General features: G+C 43.0%; 1 long non-coding RNA gene across 1 annotated transcript in view; it reads left to right on the forward strand.

Annotated features, from left to right (window-relative positions):
• Positions 1-19,682, forward strand: part of LOC146856316 (uncharacterized) — a 50,336-nt gene that overhangs the window by 20,818 nt on the left and 9,836 nt on the right. The window contains exon 3 of the long non-coding RNA XR_014980926.1: positions 8,918-8,950. This is a non-coding gene — a long non-coding RNA (uncharacterized LOC146856316). The remainder of the gene's footprint in view (positions 1-8,917; positions 8,951-19,682) is intronic.

Here is a 19,682-nt window from a genome sequence, read left to right on the forward strand (position 1 = left end):
GAAATGGCTATACCTCACCAAGTGCTCTTACTTATGGTGCTCTAGTTAACAAATCACAGCATTCCTTTAATCTTTGTTTCTTGTTCTACCACCACTAATGGTCAACATTTCTTTGACCCTTCCATTCTTCCTGTGAAGAAATCCAATTTGCTTGCGTTTTTCCGTGAATGCAACTCTGTGAATCCTCCGTGACACTCAGCGTGGCCCCCCGTGTAACTTCATGGGCTAGTTCACTGATTAAGACAGGGGCACTGCTGAGCCCTGCAATGCCACGGTTGATATCGCGAGTGATAAAAAAAATACCTTTTTGGGCATTTTAGTGCTCATTAAATATGCTTTCACCTCGTTTTTAAGACACCCATAGGGTCAGGGCACCTCTACCCTGACCCCTTTATCTGTTCTACATGCTTCTTCTCAACCCCGGTTGCAAATTTCTCGGAACATAAAATGGTGGCTGTGTGAAGCCACAAATGCACCCGAGCGGATCCGAGGAGTATCCACGCTCCTATATATGCACATTTGGATTTCAATAATATCTCTAAAACTACAAAATGGATTTACACCAAATCAAAAAAAGGCCTCTTTCTGGACCAAGAGCTAGCTTTCTGCCAGGTTTTGTGTAATTCTGACCAGTGGTTTGGGCTGTAGTTGTGCACAAAATCCCTATGGGAATTAACAACGGGAAAATGTGTTTTGGGACCCCCCCTTTTTCTTAGCCCCCCTTGCTGAATCACCCCAAAACTTTCTAGACAGTAGCTGAAGTGAGTGACATACTACTTTTGAAAATTTCATAAAGATTTGTCAAACGGCACTAAAGTTACTAGCAAAACAAAAACTTTCCTATATAAATTAGGTCCTAACTATAACTACCTTCTGGCGACATATATTGTTTAAGAATAAACACTTTTTTGGGCCTTATTACGATGCCGGTCGGACTGGTGACCATCCGGCATCGTGTCGGAAACAGGACTGCCCTACTAGGAGTCGGTGGTCCCGCTTCCCAAATTAGGATGCGACCGCCTTCACGCCAGTCAGAAAGTGTATGCTTCCTATTACTCCGATCTTCTCCATGTAGGCTGCAATGCAGCTGGCATGGAGAACATGGCCACCCTGTAAGCCCCTGGCTGGGCGGCATCCCCACCAATCACAACGCTGCTTGCAACGTTGACATTGGCTATGGGGAGGATCTGAAGGGAGCTTGGCTGCCTGCTTCCTGTTCCTCCTGTATGTTTTCTATTGCGGCTTGTACTGTGGGCCGCAGCACAAGCTGTAATAGGAAACATACACTTTTTAAACATCCATGCACCATGTGGCAGGCACCTTGCAGCGCCTGCCACACCATGCATGGATATTTAACATTTTCCCCTGCCTACCTTACTCTTCTCCTCATATCCCTCTTTGTCTTTAAAATCAGATACATTATATCCACTCTTCCAGTTAACCATCCTGGAGCTATACATGTAGTATTCAGTCATCCTCTCAAAGCCTCAATCAGGGAATCCCCTGTGGTAAAATGTGCTGTAAAACTCTCATTAAAGCTCTTGTAAAATATTTGTTTCTGACAATCTCCTTTTTAATGCCATGATGTTTGTTATCCTGTATCCTTCTATTAGTACGTTTTACAAGCCCATCCTTCTGGTGGTGATGAAGGTTGCATGTCTTGTATACTATACCAGTTTTCTCCAGGAATAAACTGAACTCCTTTGTTGTGAACCAAATACAGGGGCAGCCCTTCCCTTTAAAACCCATTCGCAAGAAATTCAATCACTGTTATTGCATCTGGGATCCTTACAAATGTAGCTTATAACCACTATGAAAAATAGTCTTTCAGAACCACCACAAAATGTTGATCTTGGGTGACAATGTTAAATGCCCCAAGAAAGTCATCAACACAACTCCCTACAGGATGCATATGGCAATCCTACCGATACCATAGTTTCTTTTTTACATGGTAAAACTTTATCCACTGTTTTGTTCTCTGTCTTCCTTTCCAATTAATTCCTCCAATACATTTCTGTCAGTGCCTTTTTTTAGGATTCATTCCCAAATGTTCTTTGTGGGCAAGATCAGTCACTGTATGTCTATATGGAAAAGATGACGTTGCTGTGTCTTCCTGCATCAGAAGTCACTTTTGGAAACTTGTACATTTCTCCCACAAAACGCCTTTCATCCATCCAACCCTTATTGACATTTTGGACCACCCTATGCATACACACATTTTTCCACCAGATCCATGCTCAAGTCATACTCATTACTGCACTCTTCATCCCAAATGTCCACCAAGACCACAAAAAACCCACCATCATCCTTCAGCCCATCACACCCTGCCTTTTTATTCATACTTCAATTTGCTCTACCATGATGTTACATTCTTGTAGTATTGTACCTAGTCTGGCCAAATGTGCAGTATAGTTTGCTGAGTATTTGTTCCTCCCCAAAAAAGTCATTAGCAGTTTGAAGTCCATTTGACGTATGAAATTGGAATCCCATGCATAAGTTTAAACTTTTGAAATGCCCTTGTGCGGGTGAGCATCACCTTTTTACTGAGTACTGTTTTCCTGTGGTCTCAAAGTTTATGATGCAAAGGCCAAGGTGTTTTCCCTTTATTCCCTTTGTGGGTGAGCACTGTACCACAGCCATGCTCACTAACATCCACAATTATGTAAATTGCCAATCCTGAAACAAATGATTATAATATTAGTGCAGCAAGCAACACCTCCTTAATCTTCGTCAAGGCAGAAGGCTGCTTATGTCCCAAATCAAACTTTGTTTTATTTTTGCAAGCAGGTTCGAGGCTCAATAATCGAGCCAGAATTCAAAATAATTTAGCAGCAAAATCACTAAGATGGAGGTAAGGCGGTACTTGCTCTTTATTGGAGGGCAAAGGCATCAATCTTTTCCTTTCAACTCCTGCCAAAATGACATGTCTCAGTTACTGATCACTTCAGATTTTAAGAGTTTACATTTGTTTTGGCCTAAAATCCAACCCTTTTTGGCAAAACCCGCTTCTTTCACCCTTTCCCTGTATTCCTCCCATTTCTTCCCTAACATTAATTTGTCATTATGGAAAGCTTGAATGCCATTTTCCTTAAACAGTCCATGCGTCAAGTGGTGAAACATGGTCCCCACTGATGCCAATCTAAAGAACACAGCTGCATGTAAGCCAGTATGAAGTTTAACTTGGTGGAAATACTGGGTCCACCAAATCGTTACCATCAATCATGTCATCAAATAGAAGGTGTGATGTCCATCCACCATATTGTTCGATGAAAGCTCTGCAGCTCAGTGCAGCTCTTTATTTCTTTTGTGCACCATGACAATATGAAAAAGTCATAAAGAAGATTGTGTAGACGCACATCTTATCAGTCTCATCAGAAACTTCCTTCCTTACACTGAAGGGAATCTCCTAGGTGTATGTTTATAGGTTGAGGTATGTAGTCTGAAAAACGTTGAAGGGAACGGTTTGATGTTTGAACACACAATCCGAATAATGGGAAAGCTCTTGCTAATGACGGTAGCTGAAACAGACAATATGTCTCTCTGTTTGGTTATTTGGTGTTGCCAGGGGTGGTTCCTCCACTAGGGTGAAGGAGCGTCGCCCTACCGTTTTCTCACAGTGCGAGAAGCAGAAACATAAAATGGTAATACCTTTCAGTTATTACCATTTTATGTTTGGTTGCAGGCGGGGCTGTTCTGCGAGCAGCCAGGGCAGGGGAGGAGTGGGGTGCCCACTCCTGAGGGTACAATTACTGTTTTGTCGGCCCTCTGGGGCCACCTAAACCAGTCATGCGCATGCCGATCTTCTCCATGCAAGCTGCAATGCAGCTGGTATGGAGAACATGGCCTCCCTGTAAGCCCCTGGCTGGGCGGCGTCCCCACCAATCACAATGCTGCTTGCAACGTTGACATTGGCTATGGGAAGGGTCTGGAGGGAGCTTGGCTGCCTGCTTCCTGTTCCTGCTGGAGGCAGGAGAGCAGGAGCAGGAGCCGAGAGGACGCAGGACCTAGCCGATGGAAAGGTACGTTTATTTGTTTTGTTTGTTGCTAAATTAAACCCCCCTCCCCACATGACCCCCCATCTGCCCTCCCCACCCGCATGACCCCCCTCCATATAGTCCCCCCCACCTGTGAGACATGGCGGCCACGACTGGGTTTTGCATGGGTTAAGACATGAATTGCTCGTCACGAATATAACAAGCCATGTCATGTGCGGGTAGAAGTAACACTATTGTGCAACCCATAGCTAAAGGAGGCACTGATGCTCGACAGCGTTTCCCACATCCACTGCCCCTCCTAAGATTCTCACATCCACTGCCCCCTAGATTCTCACACCAGTGTATGAATAAATATTCTATGTGCACACATTACCTAATGAATTTCAAAAGCACACACTAACAAGACACAGCAGACATAACATTCCTCAACTCCTACTTGAATACATCCAACACCATTGTAAAGTGTTTAAACAGCTTCTATGCTCATGAACTAAGCTGATTTTTTACAACCCCTCCTTGTGCAGTATTCTTATATGTATTGAGGAACTTGCCTAATTGTTTACATGTGGCCTGAAGGGAATGTAAAGGTGAGAAGGTGAAGGAAAGGGCTGTGTGAAGAATGAGGTAACCTAAGGCAATGGTGATATGCATACTGAAATGCACCATGTTTAAGCAACCTCCTTATTTGAACGTGCTGATTGTGGAGGTCAGGGGCCTATCTACAGATCAAGATAGCACAACGGACAGGCTGGAGGATATGGGAATGCCTCTGCCTTCCAGGAAAAAAAGGCTTAATCAGTTGTTATCAATTATTTTAGGATTAAATTAGTTTGAATGAATGTTATTAGTGAATTCTGTGGAACATAGATGAGAATGTCAGGCTTTTTGGGAGGACATAAGACCTGATTTTGTTTAGGGTAATGCCTTTACCATTGTAATGAATGTGCTTTTCACTAAAAGGACACACCCAAACCCTGCACTCCCACTCTGGGAGGCAAATTTACCACTGCACCTTTAAATAATAGACGTTTGCACAGCACTCCCACTTTGGAGACAAAATGACAAAATTCAGGCGCTTTTTAAAATAATACACACAAGTTTATTAATGTAATGTTTAAAAAGGTAGACCAAATATATCAATAAATGCAGATTCTCAGGTATCCAACACATTTAAATGAACAAGTAAAATAAAATGCAGTATATACACAAATAACAAAGAGTAGAAAATATATACAAAATGGTTAGGAACACCTCACCAATTGAAGTTTCATCATCCTTGCCAACTCAAGCTTTGGGAAGCCCGTCAAAAGCCCAGGTAGGAGTTTCAATCAGGACTCAAGTTCCGTCACCTCCACAGCAATACGTCTATTCTGTGGTGAACTTCCATTTGGCCCCCGCAGGTTCCCAGCTTTAATACTATTACTCAATGTGAGGCAAAGCTTCTAGAAAACCTCGCCCCCTTCTCATTGGGAAAAACCGTGCTGGCTGTACCAGTCTGCGTCAAGGGCAAGACGGAGGCTGACCAATCTCCCGTATTTTGACTTCGAGGCAGAGTTGCACATTCCACAGACACTTCCCACAACATATTCCAGTTCACTCTGGTCAGTGAGGAGCAGAAAGACCTTGAATATGAATCACAGGTACTTCTGTGCATGCAGGAGCAAGGCAGAGTCAGAAAACAAGATGACATGAGTCCATGTCCAAACCAATAGTAAGCACTTATAATTCAAGCACTGCTGTGCATGGAGAAGCAAGGCAAAGTCAGAAAACAAGATGACATGAGGCCATGTCAAAGCCAATAGTGAAAGTCAGAAAAACAAGATGACATGAGACAATGTCAAAGCCAATAATAAGCACTTATAATTAAAGCACTGCTGTTCTACTCCGTGACAGCTCTCACTAAAAGACAACAAGATTACAAGAGAGGAGAGAAGCAGGCATATGCAGGACCGTCTCATAAATCCAGGCTAGGGTAAAATAACACACTAAAGTCAGTTAAAATGGTGGTAGTTGAAAGTTATCAATCATAGGGTGCCAAACCACAAGAGTGGCTCTTTCACTACAACCATATTGCGTCTTTGTACCATCAGCCAGTCATCAGCCCTCATGTTCCTAGATGTACCCATCCAAAAGAGATGTGAATAGTGGCAGATGGATTGACTGCCAAAGTCAAAACTGTATTATGAAATGTTTTTGGAAGTTTAAATAAGTGAAGATACTGAAGAAGAAGCAGAGTTCAGGTCTGGCAGTTGAGATGAACCTTTAGATGTTTACCAAGAAGTTAGCCTCAGCAACAGCCCACTGAGCTGGTACATTACACTTCCTGTAAACCTTTTCATTGCCAAGAAAGCAATTGATACCATCTCTTGTTGAGACTCATCTTCTTAATTAAGGATTGCTTTTGAAATTAACTCGGGGGAACCGAAGCCAGGAATTGCAATGCATGTAAACATATGAGACTTTTCAGAGGAAAGAAGCCAATCAGAAGACACTTATGGGGTTTGGAAGTAATCCCAAAGAGCTCAGAGGAGCAATGACACATCATGTCAAAAAGACTTATGAACTTGTGTCTAAAAAAGCTAGGTGAAGTGGAGAATGCCACCCCCAACATCTGTGCAAGGACCAATGATTGTATTCAGCACCATCGGGATGTCAAGGGCAGGGGAAATGAGTTGCTAGTAAGCAACCTCGTCCAAGAATTTCCCCTAGAGAGGACTAAAGGCATGTGAAAATAGAATTTGGATAAAATACATCATAGTGATGGTGGACACCAGAAGGCACTCCATTGACCCAAACAGTGAGGTGGACATCTTGCAATGGACAAATAGACAAGAAAAAGTGCTGTTTACGATTCAGAAAGTGTAATAGCTAACAACGAGACATCACTGGAGGCAAATGCTCCTATGAGCCCACATAAAGGGGTTTCAGCTTCCATACTGAAGGGTACAATACATTTTCATAAGATCTAAAGCAGGTCTGCATAAGTAAACTTTAAAGCTTTTAATATAGCCTTCCTATGCATTTGCCTACAAATGCCACCAAAACACTAATAATAATAAGCCACAAATAGCAAAATGTATAATACCCTGCACCCACAAAAAAACAAGATGGTAAAGAAGTGTGAAAGACCAAGAAAAGGGATCTATGGTAGATGTAAATGACCAAAGCTGCCCACCAAGATGTCTGGAAGCAATTGCTAAGTGCAGATTTGCACAAAGCTGCACAGGTGAGCAATTGCCAGTAAGATTGAAGTTTTAAAGGGGCGTTATGCAAATGACAAACCAGAGATGCCTCTGGGTAGATGCACTCTAGATCTGCCATGAAACTCACTGGTGAGAGATAAAGATGGAAAACAATACTTGGATATTGCTAGTTCTAAAAGGTCCCTAAAGTCATATCTAAAGAACTATGTGAAGGAACCAAAACAGAAGCCAGATAATAAAAATACAGCCTGCTCTCCCTTTCAATTTAAAACAGTATTTTTTTCTATACCTACATTCCTAAATGAATTCATTTTTAGAAGAAAAGAGAGAATTACATGAAAGAGTCAGAAAAAGAATAATGGCATGTGTGGGGATTATAAAACTGTTTTATCTCTCGACTTTGCCGGTGCTTCAGGCTAGGTAAAGAGGAATGAACAAGATGAGCAGCTTGATACAAAATGATGATATTGTAAAAAAATGTTTATGAAAAAGGCATGCCACTCAATCAATCAATCAAACATTTGTAAAGCGCGCTACTCACCCGTGAGGGTCTCAAGGCGCTAGAGGGGAGGGGGCAGAGGGAGCAGCTACTGATCGAACAGCCAGGTCTTGAGAAGTCTCCTGAAGGTCAGCAGGTCCTGGGTCTTTCGCAGGTTGGTACGGAGGGTGTTACATGTCTTGGCGGTGAGGTGTGTGAACAATCTGCTGCCAGTGGTTGTTCGGCGGATGCCTGGGACGGTGGTGAGGGTGAGGTTTGCAGAGCGAAGCTGGCGGTTCGGGTGTAGAAGGCGAGTCGTTCGTTGAGGTATGCTGGTCCGGCGTTGTGGAGTGCTTTGTGAGCGTGGGTGAGGAGCTTGAAGGTGATCCTCTTGTTGACTGGAAGCCAGTGCAGGCCTCTCAGGTGGGCGGTGAGGTGGCTGTGGCGGGGGATTCCGTGGATGAGGCGTGCGTAGGCGTTTTGTATGCGTTGCAGTCTTTTCTGGAGTTTGGCCGTGGTTCCTGCGTAGAGGGCGTTGCCATAGTCCAGCCTGCTGCTGACGAGGGCTTGTGTGACAGTCCTTCTGGTTTTGGTGGGGATCCATCTGTAGATCTTGCGGAGCATGCGGAGGGTGTTGAAGCAGGAGGAGGAGACAGCGTTGACTTGCTGGGTCATAGAGAGCGTTGTGTCCAGGATGAACCCCAGTGGTTGGTTGGTGTAGGGGCGGTACTCAGCGAGGCCGGCCACCAGGAGTCGTCCCATGCGGAGGGGGTGGAGCCGAGGATGAGGACCTCCATCTTGTCGGAGTTCAGTTTCAGGCGACTAGTCTTCATCCATTCTGCGACGGCCTTCATTCCCTCATGGAGGTTGGATTTGTCGGTGGCTGGGCCGTTGCTGAGAGTGAGAGTTGGTGGTCATCGTGGTGGGATCATGGAAACAGAGTGTGATGACGGATAAATATTTGTGAAATGTTAACTGTTGTTTTTTTGGTATTAAAGTTCCTTTTCTGCTTGTGCATATTTTTTTGCTTTGTGACACATGTTCTTGTAGTAGGAGATTTGAAGATGTCATATTGCATTGTCATCTACTAACTGCTTCCTGGTGAATGTGTGCTTTGTTTGTTTGCTGGATATTTGTCTTGGGGACAAACCACGTAAGACAAACATATTTGACAGGGGTTAAAAAACATAATATTTTAAGACCTGTCTAAATCTTATTTTTTTCTCTGTCTTTCTATCCAGCCATTGGGATGCCTGTTTCAGTCCCTGCAGCAGGTAATTTGGATATTTAATGAAAAACATTTTTAAAATAAAGGAGAGTTCTTTTTCTACTTTGTTAGCATGTTTACTGTTTGAAAGAAGGCCGAGTTAGCCATTTAAACAATGTATTGAAAGTGACAAAAGAAGGTAAAGGGCTTTCCGTGGCACCCCGATTGGTGTACGCAATGGGTAGGGACTATTACTCAATACATATATAAAGCCTTTATTGTGTAGTTAATAAACAGTTGAGAAAACAATATTTACCCCAAATACACTTTTAATTGACACAAAGTACCATGTTATTCTGCCTACTTATTAAAATTATTGGACATTCAACACAGTCTAAAATCATTAAAAACATGGATCTGTCTATTCTTTTTCAAATAATGAAAAAATGCAAAAATGAATGTTTGCTGTTCGAACTTTCCATTAGATAAATTTAGCAACTGCGGCAAATCCTCTTATAAGCAATTTTTAACCAATGTCTTACTTCAACATATTAATGCTAAATGCATCAGCATTCTCTTTTCTTTCTTTTTCTTATGGACGCAATATCTCTTCCAGTAGACTATATATATGAAAGCACCAGATATGGGGTACTAACGTTGTCTGTTAAAAATCAACAAAAGTAGTTGCAGATAGTGTTGAAAACTCCTTTCTACCTGACTCACTGTAATGAATGTGACTTCTCACCAATAAGCCACACCCAAGCCCTGCACTCCCACTTTGGAGGCAAATATACCACTGTACCTTTAAATAATACACTTTGAGCAGCACTCCCTAAAGACGAGGAAAAGACACAGCACTCCCTTTAGGCGAGGCAAGAAAACAAATCCAGATGCATTTAAACACTTTGAGCAACACTCTCTAAAGGCGAGGCAAGAAAAGAAATCCAGGTGCATTTAAAATAATACACACACAAGTTTATTAATGCAATATTTTAGAAAGGCAGGCTGAATCTATCAGTAATTGCAGACTCCCAAATATCAAATGAACAATTAAATGAACAATTGAAATAAAATGCAGTATATACAAGTAGCAAAGAGTGGAAAATATATACAAAATGGTTAGGAACACCTCACCGATTGAATTTGCATCATCCTTGCCAACTCAAGCTGGGGAAGCCCTTCAACAGCCCAGAAAGGAGTTCAATCAGGACTCAAGTTCCGTCACCTCCACAGCAATACGTCTATTCTGTGGTGAACTTCCACCTCGCCCCCGAATGCTCCCAGCTTAAATATCATTACTCAACGTGAGGCGAAGCTTCTAGAAAATCTCGCCCCCTTCTCTTAAGAAAAAAACGAGCTGGCAGTACCAGTCTGCGTCAAGGCCAAGACGGAGGCTGGCCAAGGTCCAGTATTTTGACTCTGAGGCAGAGTTGTACATTCTCACATCTTCCAGCCTCTATCTTGACGAAGCTCCCACAAAGCCTTCCAGAGTATATTAAACAAAAGCAATTGCTCAGAAAAACAGAAAGACCTTGAATGTGAATAACCCAAACAACTGGCAAGCACTGGTGTGCACACAGAAAAACTGCAGCAAGGCAAAGCCAGGGAAAAGGATGACATGAGGCCATGTCAAAGCCAATAGTAAGAGCTCATAATTCTCATACCCCAAACAACTTGCAAGCACTGCTGTGCATGCAGAAAAATTGCAGCAAGGCAAAGCCAGGGAAAAGGATGACATGAGGCCATGTCAAAGCCAATAGTAAGAGCTCATAATTCTCATAACCCAAACAACTTGCAAGCACTGTTGTGCACGCAGAAAAGCTGAAGCAAGGCAAAGTCAGGAAAAAGGATGACATGAGGCCATGTCAAAGCCAATAGTAAGAGCTCATAATTCTCACCAATGTACAACACTGAGCACATGTGTGCATCACTGCCCACAACACTGCACTTCGAAACCAAAGAGTACATTCCCCACCTCTCTCTCCCTCTCATGCTTTCAAATGCACATCCCACACTTTCTATTCCTGGCAAGACTATTCTACTCCGTGACAGCGCCCACTGAAAGACAGCAAGATTACAAGAAAGAAGAGAAGCAGGCATATGCAGGACCGTCTCATATATCCAGTCTAGGATAAAATAACAAACTAAAGTCAGTTAAAATGTTGGTAGTCGAAGGTCATCATAGGGTGCCAAACCACAAGAGTGGCTCTTTCACTACACTCACTCTTTTTTTGTAAAATACATTTTATTGAAAGCCTTTTCCTCACATTGCAGTTTGTCATATAAATTTGAGACAGATGACACATTGGATAATAATTAACATTAACATCAGTATATCCATGCGATATCATATCCCAAACAGCTGAATGGCAATTAAGAGAAGTAAGTAGATCTGCATATCGGATACTACGTTCCGACTGTAAAAACCCCTCTCCCCAAACTCTCCACTTCAGCACCCCCAATATCAGGCTCCCATAATGATCTGGTCTCATCCTCCCGCATCTTATTCTTCTACCCACCATCTAAGCGTGATCTGCTTATCATTATCTGTTGGAGGGTTGACTTTAGCACAGTCAGGCGAACATTCTTAATGCCCTCAATCTAAGTGGACAGGTTGCTTCCCTATTCTCTTCTTCATATACAGCGGGACCGGCATCCACACCACCAGGAAGTTATCCCTATTTTGTTGATGTGTGCAGACAGGCCTTCCACCACCATTGTTTCCAAATTCTCCTGTACTAGGCTTGTCATGTAGGAGAGGAGTGTTGTTACCAGTGTCTCGAAATGGTCTTTGTGGCTGCCAACAACTGGAAGCCCAATTTGCATAGCCTTGGTGGAATTTACTCTTAACCTAGGGGATGTAACACCAGAACAATGACTGCTGAGTTGACCTCTGTCAGGAACCCAGTAAGAGATTTGATGACAGCTAGCACCTTTTTCAATAGGTGGTTATCACTGTGCAGGTATGCCAAACATGAATGTGGGTACCTTCACCACCATGCTCTGCTGGTACAGTGATGTCAATATTGATGTCATCAGTGATGTTATCAATGATATCATAGAACGTCTTGATGATGTGTATTATGTGACGCTATATGTGAGGTCATAAGCAGTGCATTGCGAGTGTTTCAAGTTATAGTTCGTTCATTTCTATAACTGGTGATTGATATATATACGTGGCGTCTAATTATTGCCCTCAAGGCATCCCAAAAATTCCCCTTTGACACAACTGAGGTACTGTGAATTTCTACATATTCATCTATAGATTTGGCTTTTTCAACCCTATTTAGTGTGTCGTGCAGAACGTGCTGGCTTAACCTCCTACGTAACTCACTTCTGGAGAGCGGTTGCCCAATTTTTTTTGATCCACACATTTGCTTGGTCTGATATTGTGATCATACTAGTGCTGCTTTCTAAAGTTATCTGCACCGGTTCACTAGAGAGAAATGTCATACTAATTCTGGAAAATGTGTGTTAGGCAGCCAAATGAAAGGAATACACTGTTTCCCCTTGGGTGTTGTGTCCTCCAAATTTCTACAAGTACCAGGTTACTCACAGTTCTTTCACTTCACTCGAGACAGCACCTGTCATGTTCCACACTCCTGCAGGGATGGATGGACCTGTCCACAGGTCCATCCATCAGCAAGTTGATGTCGCCTGATAGTATTAGATTACCCTCAGCAAATCTCAATACTTTCCAGAACGTCTGTTCCCTCAAACTGTTCTGATATAGTTTAGGGGCATTAGGATCCACTATGGTCACAATATCTTCACCTAGTATCCCATTTATTAAAGCATACCTGTCCGAACCTTCTGCAGTTTTATCATATACCGCAAACTTAAGCGATTCTGAGATCAAAATGGCAACCTTTATAGTTATGGATGGTGCTATTACATGATTTTCTGTGTTATGTATTTTGTGCCTAAATCTAGTTGAGTCTCTCAATTTCTGATGGGTTTGTTGCAAATATCGACAGCTTTTCAGCCTCAGATGCTAGTTAGTTGTGAATCTTTGTTACAAGGCAGGGGAATTAAGCCTCTTTTAGTTAAGAGATATGAGACGGAATGTGTCTAATTATTGCTTAAGGTATTGCGCCTTCCCATCCCACCTCCCTTGTACCAAACAGTAAAATTTAGTACTGGACATCTCTCCTTTACTGATGGGAAAAGGAGAAGGGAAAGTAAGAAATATTAGACAAAAAATAACTATAACCAGCTGATTACTGGACTCGACTTCCACGGTTGGCATTTGTGTAATAGCTGGTTCTCTCCTGCCCCATCCTAGGTCACAGTAACTATCCTCCACAGGGCCATCTGTTACAGCCAGAGGCTCCTACTCATAGATTCCCCCCTCACACAAGTGTAACCCTCTCAAATAGGATCCATAGTTTCATGGTGTCTTTTTTCCTTGTTTCTGGAGCAGCCTCTCCTCGCTGGTTATATTTCTTCACCTCTGTCCTTAGAGCAGGAACAATCTCCCTGATCTTGAGATCCCAAGCGTTGTATTTCAGGTTTTCTGCTACCTTTGGAGCTAAACCAAGCACCTGAAATCCCGCTTTTGTTGACTCTGCTTATGCAATCTTTCTACCGACTGGAAGGCAATGCCACATCAAAGGTCTATCTAAATCGCATTGCCTTCTTGTTCAACTCACTCTTCCCAGAGAGGTCAGGTCAGTGAGCTTTATTTTTTGCAATGAGGGATTAATCCAGAACCTACTAGAGAATATGTTTGTCTTTGCTGATGTTAAGGAGTGAGAACAGCCTCAACTTATGTTGGATTTCTTCTTTCTGAGGGTCGGATGAGAGTTTCACCATTACACCTCCAGGGCGGTTGCTGTCGCCTCTCTTCCGAGGCCCACTCTTTGAGTCCTGTCAATTCAGCTGATTCTCCCTCCTTGATTTTTATATGTGGCCAAATAGAGATTGGACGTAGGTGTGGGTGTCACGTCCCTCCGCTCCCTCTGCAGCATCCCTAATTCTGATGTTAGCTCCTTATGCTCTGTTTTCGATAAAGTTACGCTTTACACAGAGAGCCTCAACTTGTTCATGCAGGTTTTCGACCCCTTTACCGGTGTCTTCTATTTGGAGGAAACTAGCCATTGTACTGATGGCTATTTATTATACTGGAATGTTCTGTGTTCATTCCATGGAATCATAAAAGTGCATTTCTCAGCGCTGGAATTATGCATTTTTGAAAATCTGTTGCTTCAATCTACCAGTGTATAGGCATCTTCCTTTTATTCACTATCTGGATTTACCAGTGCCTGACCGTGATTTTGCCTAGTGTTTTTTTTCTGATTTGTTTAATTACATCTTGCAATTGTTACAGCATTTAGAATGCACATGATGAGGCAGAGTGATTGCGCGAAATGCCTGAGAATCCATTTCAATTTAATATTCCAAAAGAAGAGCGCAAGAAATCGCGATTTTGGATACATAGAACGATATTAAAAATCTTTTTTTTTTTTTTTGGTCCTCATTTGCCTTATTGCCACCCTTCTCTAACGAAACCACCCTGGGATTTTCAAACCTCATTTTGCTGGAAACAAAGGGATACTTTACGTGGAGAACCCCCCAGAGAACGGAGCGCCATCAGATTCTACTGGGAGAGATTCTTGCACAACCAACCGGAGACCCAGTCCTTCTTTCTCCTGCTTACACAGGAAAGAAAAAATAACCAGCCGAGGCAGATTAAGGCTTAATCATTGGAAAGGGGTCCAGAATTCATATCTCTTTTTCATCTGATCCGAAATGTCCAACTTTGCAATACATTTCATTGATTATAACCAGCCACCCACCGTTGGGGAGGCTGCAGAGACCCATAACATACATAGCTCTCTACGGGCCAACAGCACAGCATAAAATACCAAGTTTGCATTATCCTTCATAAGTTTACCTTGCAGATCTAGTCTGCCAAAAATGACCAGCTTAACGCTTACCTTGATATGTAGATTTAAAATACTTGACAGGCAGTTACACACACCCTCCCAGAAGGGCTGGATCCTCGGGTAGTGCAAAAACATGTGTAGATCATCTTCATTTGCACTGTCGCACTTAGGACACGCCATCACTCTTCCTGAGCCAAATTTAAACAGCCTCCATGGAGTTCAATAGGCCCTATGCAAAGTAAAGAAATGGTTCCTCCTCAGATACGCAGGTTTAACTGTTTTGTAAAGCATAGACATTGATACTTGCCATTGGTCTTCCATCGCCGTCTCTGGCAAGCATCTTCCCAACAGATCCTCCGGTAAGATGAATGCACCATCCTCCGTCTCGACCATCAGCCAATACCAAAGTGCAATTTCTTTCTTAAACACAACATTGGAGACAAGCTTTTCCTCAAATTCATTCGGTCCTCCTATCATTTTCCCCGACGCCAAATACCAACTTTGAATCTGGAGGAGTTTAAATCTTGAGAACCTCGGACCCAGCTCCTGCTCGCACCAACCCCACGAAACTAAATGGCCATCTGGAAATAACTGCTTCCATACCAAAATACCCGCCTCCTTTAAGGGTCTAGCCAGTAAATCTTTAGTCCAAGACGGAGATCCAGGTGCATCCCATATCGGAGCAAACTGACTAAAAAACTGAATCTTTAGGGCCCTCCTGATTCTATACCATGTTTCCACCATGCCCATTATTACCTTTAACCTGACTTTCTTCAAATATTTCAGATCAGTATATTTGAACATGAACCCACTTTCTGCTCCTTTTCCCTTCCTCAACATTTCCTTAAACACTTTGCCTGTCTCTGTGTTTGTAGGGGTAGCTAACAACATCCTTCCATTTTTCAAAAGAAATGCCCATGAATAAAAACACAAGTCTGGAAGAGCTAAACCCCCCCATACAACAACCTCCTTCTAAGCTTCTTCCAAGCTAATCTTGGACCTTTTGGCACCCAAATAAAAGAACTGATTTCACCTTGCAACTTTGTAAACCATTCTTTCTTAAAGGTTAAGGGAATTGTTTCAAACAGGAAAGTTAACTTCGGAAGAACCACCATCTTCACCAAATTTACTCGTCCAAATAATGTGAGTGGAAGATACATCCAGCCTCGTAAGCTAGCACTAACTTCCTTTTTAACTCCATCAAAATTTGCCTTAGTGAGTTCTGCAATGTTCTGGGTAATCTTGACTCCTAAGTATCTCCTTTATTCTTTGCAATTGATACCCTCTGTCCCCATATTCCACGCCATAATTTCAGTTTTCTGCTCATTAATATCATACCCTGAAATTTTACCAATTTCATTTGTTATATCTAGAAGACAGCTCATAGATTGCTGTAAATTGATCGTATAGATTATGATATCATCAGCATAAAGCCCAATTTTCCTATGCCAACCATAACATTTGAGGGGCAATATACCCTCACAACTCCTTATTTTCCTAGCTAGTGGCTCAATATAAAGATCGAACAAGAGTGGAGACAAGGGGCAACCTTGTCTTGTTCCCAACATAATCCGTACCTGCTGAGTTAATACCCCATTAACCAACACTCTAGCTACTGGAGTCGTATATATATACCATTGAATATTTTGCAATTTGTTTTACCCAACTTAAGATGTTTTGCCAGGGACTTCAAATATACCCAATTAACACGATCAAATGCCTTGGCAGGGACTAATGCTATTACTGCCAAGGGAAGATCGTAAGCCGTAGCCATATCTATAGAGCCAATAAGAGAGTATGTTACGTCTTTCAACGCTCTTCCTCTAATAACACCCTTCTGATCTTCATGAACCATATGCAACATAACCCCATTTAACCTCCCTGCCATATCCTTAGCAAAAAGCTTGTAGTCGGCATTTAAAAGAGAAATAGGCCTATATGAATCAACACTTTTTGGTGACTTTCCAGGCTTGGGAATCAAGGTTATATTGGCCTCTTTCCAAGAATCTGGTATGGCAAAGTCTGAAAGGAAGATGGTGTTAAAAAGCTGCCTCAACTTAGGTATTATGGCGCTAGCCAAAGTTCTATACACCTCCACCGGAAGGCCATCTGGTCCTGGAGCCTTTCCCTTTTTGCCCCCTCTAATAACCTCCTCCAACTCCTCAACAGAAATCTTTCTGTTTAATACCTCCATCACCTCTTCTGATAACGGCTCCATATGCTCCAACCAGGTCATCGCATCCCTCTCCGTAACGACCAGGTCTTCTTCATATACTTTCCCGAAATGTCTATAAAATGCTGCTGCAATTTCCCTACTGTCACTAATGATCACACCTGATTCTTCACAGCTGATTTCTTTTATCAAAGTCCTGACCTGATCACTCTTTGCCTTCCAGGCTATCAACTTGCCACAGCCCTCGTCATATTCAAAATGCGCAAGCTGGCTGGACTCTCATTTCTCCTTGACTCTATCTCTCAATACTCCTGATAGTCTCATTTTAAAAATTTAAAATTTCATCCATCTCCTTTTCCTTGTCTTCCTGGCTCCCTGAGGTTGTTAAAACCTCTTCCAGACTCCGAATCTGGTCTTCTAATTCCAGAACCTTTCTATAAGAAATTTGCCTTTTCCTTGCTGCCAACGCACCTAATCTACCTCTTAAATAGGCCTTGTAGGCATCCCAAACAATCCCAATCTTAGCTGAACCTTGATTTTTCTCAAAAAATTCCTTGGTCTCCCCTTTCAGGGTGTCTACCGTCTCATTTTCCAGCAAAATCGTATAATCCAGCCTCCATATTGAACTCATAATCCCCTCTCCTACTCTCAACCTAAGCAGGATAGCTGAATGATCTGATAAGTGAACCCCCAAATGTCTAACCTCCAAAACTAAATCCTTCACAGCTCGGTCCACCAAGAAATAATCTATCCGAGACTTATGTTTATATTTCTTATTATAATATGTGAATCCCATATGGGAGCCCGCTTTACATCTCCATATATCGCAGAGACCCCACTGCATCATCAATCCTCTCACCCTTTCTGACATCTTGGGGTTTACCGACGCTCTACTATTCATAGATCTATCTAATTTATGGTCCAAAACTGTATTAAAGTCCCCTGCCATAATTATCTGACCAGGGAAACTCAAACGCTCATTTGCTACTTCATCCAATGGACCTGTATCATCTTGATTCGGACCATAGTAGCCCACCAAGATAAAGATCTGCCCAAGAACTCTTAATTGAACTATTAGCCATCTTCCTGCAACATTCGAAACATTTCCTTCTATTACAATATTCAGACCATGCTTGACTAATAGTGCAACCCCTTTAATAACCGCAGTCTGCCTCGTAAAAAATGCATGTGCAACCCATCTCTGCGTCTTAAAGATCGTCCTGCTCTCCTCCTCCGTCAATTGTCTCTCTTGTAGAATAATAATTTGTGCGGGCGAGTCCTTCAAGTATTGCAATATCTTATCCCTCCTACTCTTCACCCAAACACCATTTACATTCCACGACAGGACTTTCAGCTCCTCTATTCTATTCCCTGTCATCTCCTAAACAACCTCTCAACCCAAAGACCATTAGTGAAGACTGGACAATTGAGGCCTTTTTTTTTTTCCCCCTCTCCCCTCTCCCTGTGCAACCCAAACCCCACCCCCCCTCCCTTAGAAAATCCTAACCAACTTCCCATGGCAAACGCCCTTTGAGTAACCCCTCGGAGTGCAGCGATTCTACCTAAACACCTATACCGCCCTAATTTGAAATTAAAAAATACCAAACCAGGAATTCATAAACTATAAAAATACTGTTTAAATGGAAGAGAGAGCCATCCTACCACTTCCAAATGTATAATGTAGAAAGCGCTGCTGTTACGCGCTAAGTCAGACCCTCCAGATTCAGGGGAAAACGCCCTCACCGCCAGCGCCAAAGGTGTAGCCACGCCCACTGCGAGGCCACGCCCACCGACCGAGTACATAAACGCTTGAAAGCGCAACGATCACTACTCATTGGAACCCCTCTGAGGCGGAAAGCCGGAGGTTTTGTAAACTGCTTTGCATTTTTAAAACTGTCACCTTTTGTGTTGTTATTTTAAAAATAAGACAATCTAAGCTCACCTGTTAGAAAGCGCTGCTGTTACGCGCTAAGTCAGACCCTCCAGATTCAGGGGAAAACGCCCTCACCGCCAGCGCGGCAAAGGTGTAGCCACGCCCACTGCGAGGCCACGCCCATAATAACTATTACAAATGTGCCGACCTCCCCAGCGCAGCGGACGAGCGCAGCGGGAGCGCCGATTGCGCGCCGAAGGCGCGCCTAAGGCAAGCCCGTCTGCGCCCGTCCGCGGCAGACCGGTGCCTGGGGCCATAACCCCTGGTCATAATTACACATATTCCACTTCCTCATTGCTGTCACTTAGGCCCACTGATAGCGCCGGACTCGCCCCACCCGCTTTTGTTCTAAAGCGTGCCGCCACTCACGGCATTTTGAAGCCCGAATTCTCTCTCGGCAAGGCTCCTAAGCCTAGGTCCTATGTACCTCATTTTTCACCCAATGACTCTGAGGCCGTTCTCAAATGCCTATATCTAAACACCAGATCCATGGTTAAACACCATTTGGATATCTTTCTCTTGCTCCAGGCTGAACAACCTGATTTTTTGTTTCTCTCTGAGACTTGGCTCACCGAGGGTTCCCTACCCGACATTTTAGCGGCAGTTCCCTCAAACTACTATATTCTACATGTCGATAGACCAGCCGGTAAAAGAGGTGGGGGGGTTGCTGCGATTATTCGCAGCACCCACAAAGTCTCCTCTTTACCATCCTTCGACATATTAGGAACAGACAACCTGATCTTTAAAATGGATACTAATACTGGATCATTACTTCTCATCCTTATATATCGCCCCCCTCAAAATA

This window comes from Triturus cristatus, chromosome 4_1 (genome assembly GCF_964204655.1).
Source record: "Triturus cristatus chromosome 4_1, aTriCri1.1, whole genome shotgun sequence".
Classification (NCBI taxonomy): domain Eukaryota; kingdom Metazoa; phylum Chordata; class Amphibia; order Caudata; family Salamandridae; genus Triturus; species Triturus cristatus.